The sequence below is a fragment of the Lolium perenne genome, chromosome 6, assembly GCF_019359855.2.
Source record: "Lolium perenne isolate Kyuss_39 chromosome 6, Kyuss_2.0, whole genome shotgun sequence".
NCBI lineage: Eukaryota > Viridiplantae > Streptophyta > Magnoliopsida > Poales > Poaceae > Lolium > Lolium perenne.
This window is the reverse complement of record NC_067249.2, coordinates 230,776,066-230,783,058: the sequence shown is the minus strand read 5'-3', so window position 1 is coordinate 230,783,058 and position 6,993 is coordinate 230,776,066. Positions and strand designations below refer to the sequence as shown.

The 6,993-nt window shown below is 42.1% G+C and overlaps 1 long non-coding RNA gene across 1 annotated transcript; it reads left to right on the top strand.

Annotated features, from left to right (window-relative positions):
• Positions 1 to 3,404: 3,404 nt before the first annotated feature.
• Positions 3,405 to 4,702, top strand: LOC127309293 (uncharacterized). The gene is made up of 2 exons (XR_007857086.2): positions 3,405 to 4,374; positions 4,491 to 4,702. It is a non-coding gene; the product is annotated as an uncharacterized lncRNA (long non-coding RNA).
• The last annotated feature ends 2,291 nt before the right edge of the window (positions 4,703 to 6,993 follow it).

Here is a 6,993-nt window from a genome sequence, read left to right as displayed (position 1 = left end):
GCGCGTGAAGGGAGGGGGTGGGCAGTATGCTACCCTGAATTTGTGTGACCCCCAAAAACTAGCAAATACGAGAGAGGCATCGAAAGAAACACACTCGTCCCCTACCCCCCCTCCCCACTAAATTTGAAATCAAGCCAAACAAAAAAGGCAATCGAAAAGCATGGATTGTTCATCTTTTTCTATATAGTTAGGGTTAGGGTTTAGGGTCTATAGAGATGCACATATTTTCATTTTACATTTGTGATGTAGCATAATACATAGGTAAGATACCAAGCATGACCTTTGTTAGAATAACCATTAACGTGTTCTCTCACCTTTAGATTCAAATGGGCATAAACATTCAGAAAAAATCAAAAAACAATGAAAAACCAAAAGCACACATAGTCTTCTTATGTCATATAGTAGGAATTGAAGTAAATAAACAAGGTCTAGACATATTCAAACCAGACAAATCATGTATCTACACCTAACCCTAAACTTTGTCTTATGAAGTCAAGCATGAAGAGAAATGGTTTTGGGTTTCAAACATGGAAATTTCAAAAACCTCCCAACAAAAGCTTCATTTTAGAGTGACTAAGAAGGATACACGCTTACCTTTTCATTTTCATGTTTTAAACTTGTTTAAATCTAGGTCAAACCTAGGATTTGACCAAGATTCAAATGGGCATAAACATTCAGAAAAACAAAAAATGAAAAACCAATGCACATATAGTCTTCCTATGTCATATAGCTAGTAAGCATTCAAGTTGATAAACAAGCGTGTCTAGACAAATTCAAACCCGACAAATCATGTATATACCCCCTAACCCTAAACTATTTCTTATGAAGTCAACCATGAAGAGAAGTGGTTTTGGGTTTCAAACATTATATTGAGATTCAAGAACCCCCCAAAAGCTTCATTTTAGAATGACTAAGAAGGATGCAGGCTCACCTTTTCATTATATGTTTTAAACTTGTTTAAATCTTGGTCAAACCTAGGATTTGACCAAGATTCAAATGGGCATAAACATTAATTCAGAAAAAACAAAAAAACAATGAAAAACCAACGCACATATATTCTTATTATGTCATATAGTAAGCATTCAAGTTGATAAACAAGCATGTCTAGACATATTCAAACCCGACAAATCATGTATCGATCTACCCCCTAACCCTAAACTCTGTCTTATGAAGTCAACCATATGAAGAGAAGTGGTTTTGGGTTTCAAACATTGAGATTTCAAGCACCCCCCAAAAGCTGCATTTTTGAATGACTAAGAAGGATCCATGATTACCTTTTCATTTTCATGTTTTAAACTTGTTTAAATCTAGGTCAATCCTAGGATTTGACCAAGATTCAAATGGGCATAAAAAAAATCAAAGCACATAGCCTTTTATGTCATATAATGAGCATTCAAGTTGATAAACATGGTCTAGACATATTAAAACAAGAAAAATCATGTATCTACCCTGGCCCTAACCCTAAACTCGATCTATCTTATGAAGTCAAACATGAAGAGAAGTGGTTTTGGGTTTCAAACATGAAAATTTCAAAAACCTCCCAAAAACTTCATCTTAGAGTGACTAAGAAGGTTCCCTGCTTACCTTTTCATTTTCATGTTTTAAATTAACTTGTTTAAACCTTGGTCAAACATAGGGTTTAAGGTTTAGGGATCATCGATCGAGTGCACACACACATTATTAGAGGCACATGCGCCTTTGCGCATAAAGTGCATGCATATATATATAAGTGTGTTTCTTGGCCACCAACGATATATAGATCTAGAGAGAGAGATTGAAATATATTTAGGGTTTAGGGTTTAGGGTTTAGGGTCTAGGGTTAGGGTTTAGGGTTTAGTGTTTAGGGTTTAGGGCTTAGGGTGTAGTGTTTAGGGTTTAGGGTCTAGGGTTTAGGTTTTAGTGTTTAGGGTGTTTAGGGTGTACGTTTAGGGTATAATTAGGGATTAGGGATTAGGGTTTTAGGGTTTAAGGTTTAGGGATCATCGATCGAGTGCACACACACATTATTGGAGGCACCCGCGCCTTTGCGCATAAAGTGCATGCGTATATATATAAGTGTGTTTCTTGGGCACCAACGATATATAGATCGAGAGAGAGAGATTGAAATATATATATATATATCCCCAAGAATATGTTCAAATATATATTGAAATATATGCACGAATGATATGCAAGGTATGCCATGCGCGCATAGCATGAAGAGAAGTCGTATTGGTTTCAAACATTGAAATTTCAAGAACCTCCCAAAAGCTTCATTTTAGAGTGACTAAAAAAGATCCAGGCTTGCCTTTTCATTTTCATGTTTTTAAATTGCTTAAATCTTGGTCAAACCTAGCTAGTATTTGACCAGGATTCAAATGGGCATAAAATTAAAAAAACATAAAAATGAAAAACCAAAGCACATATATAGCCTTCTTATGTCATATAAAATAAGCATTCAACAAGTTGATAAACAAGGTCTAGACATATTTAAAATAGAAAAAGCATGTATCTACCACCCCTAACACTTAACTCTGTCTTATGAAGTCAAGCATGAAGAGAAGTGGTTTTGGGTTTCAAGCATTATATTGAGATTTCAAGAACCCCCAAAAGCTTCATTTTAGAATGACTAAGAAGGATCCAGGCTTGCCTTTTCATTTTCATGTGTTTTAAACTTGCTAAAATCTTGGTCAAACCTAGGACTTGACCAAGATTCAAATGGCATTAAACATTCAAAAAAATCAAAAAATGAAAACCAAAGTACATAGCCTTCTTATGTCATATATATATATATATATATATATATATATATATATATATATATATATATATATATATATATATATATATATATATATATATATATATATATATATATATATATATCCAAAATAGTGAGCTACCATGGGTGCTAGCTACGCACCCACATCTAGCCATTGAATCACCCTATGGAGCATTTTCCACCGCACATCCACTTAACGTCCGTTAGCTTCTTTTTCTCTCTTTCCATCCGACCCAAACCCACCACCCGCCGGGCCCACCGCGCGTACGCCGCTCTCTCGTTCTCATCTCACCCGACCCCCACCACAAACACCACCAGGGCACCCCCACCACGCACGCAGATGCCCCCTCTCTCTCACCTCACCCGACCCCCACCATATACGCAGCTCCGTCAACTCTCCCGGCCGCACTTCCACCATGCTTCCCACCGGCACTAGCTCGTCCGCCGCTTCTTCCCTGCATCCGTCCACGGCGTGGCCTCCGATTCATCCCCGTGTTCCCGTAAACTTCAGCCCGACCCAACGATTTCGTTCTCTTTTTTCTCGATCTGGATCTGCATTTTTTTCCGATTTGGATTTGTATCCTTTTTTCCAGAGCCTCCTCTCCACTTTTGTTACCACGGCCGGCTAGCTGAGATCTCTCCAGAGAAACGAGAGCCAGGGAGCTCGCCGCCTGTTTTTTTTGTCTGGATCCCCGCGCGTTGGACCCGTGCATCTCCTCCTGGGATACACGGCTCAGCCCTCAAAACCTATGATTTGTGATTTGTTCCTTCCTGAATATATGCGTTTTGATCCACCGCGGCCCACCACTGCATCCTCGGGTCCGGCGGCCGGCCTCCGTACACTGCAGCGAGCGGAGCCGGCCGCTCCCTACCGCGCCGCATCCCAACCTGTCGTCGTTCCCAAGATAAGTCCCAGACTGGTGCACCGCGCGAGATCCGGCGCTGTAGCTCGCGCCAAGGTCGCTGGCGCTGCAGCTCGCGCCATGGCCACCAGTGATCCATCCTGCAGCTCGGAAGGAAGGCACGAGCGGAGCTTCTTACCCAGTCCGTCCACCCTTTTTTCAAGATTTTTTTTCACTTCGTGATCTTCCTTTTCTTTTTCGATCTGCTTCTGCACGAATTTTCTTGGATGCACAGAGGTGGGGAGCCATCAATTTGTGTTTTTCACGAGTCAACGATTTGATTTTCATCTCCGTGGAATCTGCACAGGATCCATTTTATTTGTCAGAACAATATTCTTTTCTTTCTCACGGGGCGAGGGAGGCCTGGTTGCAAGATTCAATATCTGTAATTGGGCACGTGGATATGAGGTTGGTTTTTCTTGTTACTTCTGTCCGCTGAACTCATTTAATTGAAGATTCCCATTTACAATGTGCCATCCAAACACATTAATCGGAGTAATTTGATTGTAAATTCGAAATGTGTTCCCAGACTTTCTGTTTGAACATGTACTTTTGGTGAATGTCATATCAAATTGCAATTTGAGATTTGTTCATTAATATGTATTTTTGAGTGGATGTCAGATCGAAGTCCAGAAGAAGGATTTGCATATCTGGATGCTCGATCTGGAATTTCCTTTGGAAGCTATAGTGTAATACAATTGGCTGATTCCGGTAATTTTGGATCCTAATCTGCTAGTCTCTCTCACTGAAGTTAGTTATCCTCATTTGGAGGTAAATATTTTGCTAGCTGTACTAATAAATGGTAGAGAAAACTCTTGTACACTCAGGTGCTGCGCGGCGGTATCCTGGAGCGCTGACGGCGTGCAGGAGTCGGGGAAGAAGACCAGCTGGGCACGGATGCCGTTTTCCATAGCTTTTTTCTGAAGACCAATCGCTTGCCGCAACTCCGCAAGGGCTAAGCGTTTCTATTTCAACGATAATGGAAACCTCTGTAACCCCCTTCTTGAATTTCAATGCCCTTTGTGTTTCTCTTTCAGTTTATGCGGCTTCCATATTCTCCTATGGTTCTTTGTCCAAAAAATATAAACCTGTGGAATCCGTATTATTGCTCTACATGATTATTTCTATCTGAATATGTTGCTCGTGATCCTCTCTTTTACAAGTAAATTACTACGTGTGTGCAGCAGTACCATAGGCAGTGGCAACGTCGCTTAGACATAGAGGGGACGACGAGTTCTCTGCTCCACTAGACAAGCAAAACAGCATGTGCCTTGACCATCAAAACTGTATTTTTTTCTGGATGTCATATCTAGGTGCTCGATTCAGTGGTTGAATTGGGTGCTCGATTCAGTTTTCAAATGGTGTGCTCGATCTAGATGCCAAATGGTGTGCTGGACGGTTTGCATATTCGAATGCTGAGCCAATAGTTTGACCAACCGAAATACGACTGTAAAATGGTGTGGTGGATGGTTTGCATTTTGAATGCCAAACCAACAGTTCTACCAACCGAAATACATGTGTAAAGAAATGCGTCAGGTGGCAGGAAAGATTCCAAACCAACGCCCGTTACTCCCGTTAAATCTAGATGTGGTTCAAAGTGGCATACAGGGGCGGATCCAACGGCTGGCTATGGGTGCGTAGCTAGCACCCATGGTAGCAAATCCGCGTCGATATATATATATATATATATATATATATATATATATATATATTAAGCATTCAAGTTGATCGATATGAACAAGGTCTAGACATATTCAAAACAGTAAAAGCATGTATCTACCCCCTAGCCCTTAACTATGTCTTATGAAGTCAAGCATGAAGAGAAGTGGTTTTGGGTTTCAAACATGGAAATTTCAAAAACTTCCCAAAAGCTTAATTTTAGAGTGAATAAGAAGGATCCAAGCTTACCTTTTCATTTTCAGGATTTATGCTTGTTTAAATCTTGGTCAAACATAGGATTTGACCAACACACATATAGTCTTATTATGTCATATAGTAAGCATTCAAGTTGATAAACAAGCATATGCATGTCTAGACATATTCAAATTAACCCGACAAATCATGTATGTACCCCTAACCCTAAACCCTGTCTTATAAAGTTAACCTGTAACATCCCAGGTTTTTCAAAAATCAAAAACTTGCATGCATTCATGTCATTTTTGCATTTGTTTGTTCACATGAAATTTTAAGCACAAATATGACACAACCACAGCTACATACCCTATTTGCAAAGGTCTTAATCATGTACCATGCTATTTTGGCTCAAAACTTTGTTCACTTTTGTTTAAAACAAAGCCTTGAATTTTACAAAATTTTAGAAATTGGTTTGGGTCAATTTGGATTCCAAAATTAAAAGTTATGGTGAAAACAGTAAAAAGAAAAAAAGAAAAACGAAAAGAACAAAAAAAAAAACGGCTCGGACTGGCCAAATGGGCCAGCCCGACCGCACCGGCCCACTACGGCGGGAGAAGCGGCCCGCTGTGCCGCCGAACCGCACCGGCCCGTTTCGGCCTGCTAACCGGCCCGCGCCCGTCGTCTCCTACCTCGTGTTCGAGCGGGACACTGCCGCCACCGTCGCCCGAACCCTAGATGGGGACGGACGAATCTTCGCCGTCCGAGGGCTCCTCGACGTCCGTGCCCGGCCGCCTATAAATACCCAGGCCCCTCGTCCTTTTTTCCCCCACGCAGCCCCGCAGCCGCACCGCCAACCGCCGCCAATCTCTCGCCGAGGTTGCCGCGCACGCGCCGCCTCCAGCCGTCGCTCCCGGCCACCCTAGCCCGCCATTGCCCGTGCCGCCGCCACCAATCACCCCGCCGCGCGCCGCCGCACCCCGTACACGCCTTCGCCGCCGCCAGACCCCGCCGTAACCACCGCCCCCGCCACCTACCGAGCTGCCGCGCCGTCCACGACGACGACGGCCAGGTGAGCCCGCCCCTCTCTTTTCTTTTTATTTTTCTCTTTTTCTCTCTGTCGTCCGATCCAGATCTCGCGGCGCAGGATAGAAGGCGGTACCGAATCGGTACCGACGAATAGCGTAGCGCCGCGTGGCGTCCTGGTCAGCGTCCCAGTCAGCGCGCCGGTCAGTTTAGTCAAACTGATTTAAATTCGAATTTTAAATCTCAGATTGGTTGCATAACTTGTAAAATCCGTATAAAATCAACCGTAGGTTCAAATTTTGCAAATTTTATAGTTTCGAAAAGCTTACAGTATGTAGTATCCGTTTATGCAATGATATGGTATATGTACTGTGTTAGATTTCGCATCAATTTTCAATTAGAGAAATAGACCAGGTTACACTATAAAAATTGTATAAAATAATCTACTGGTCC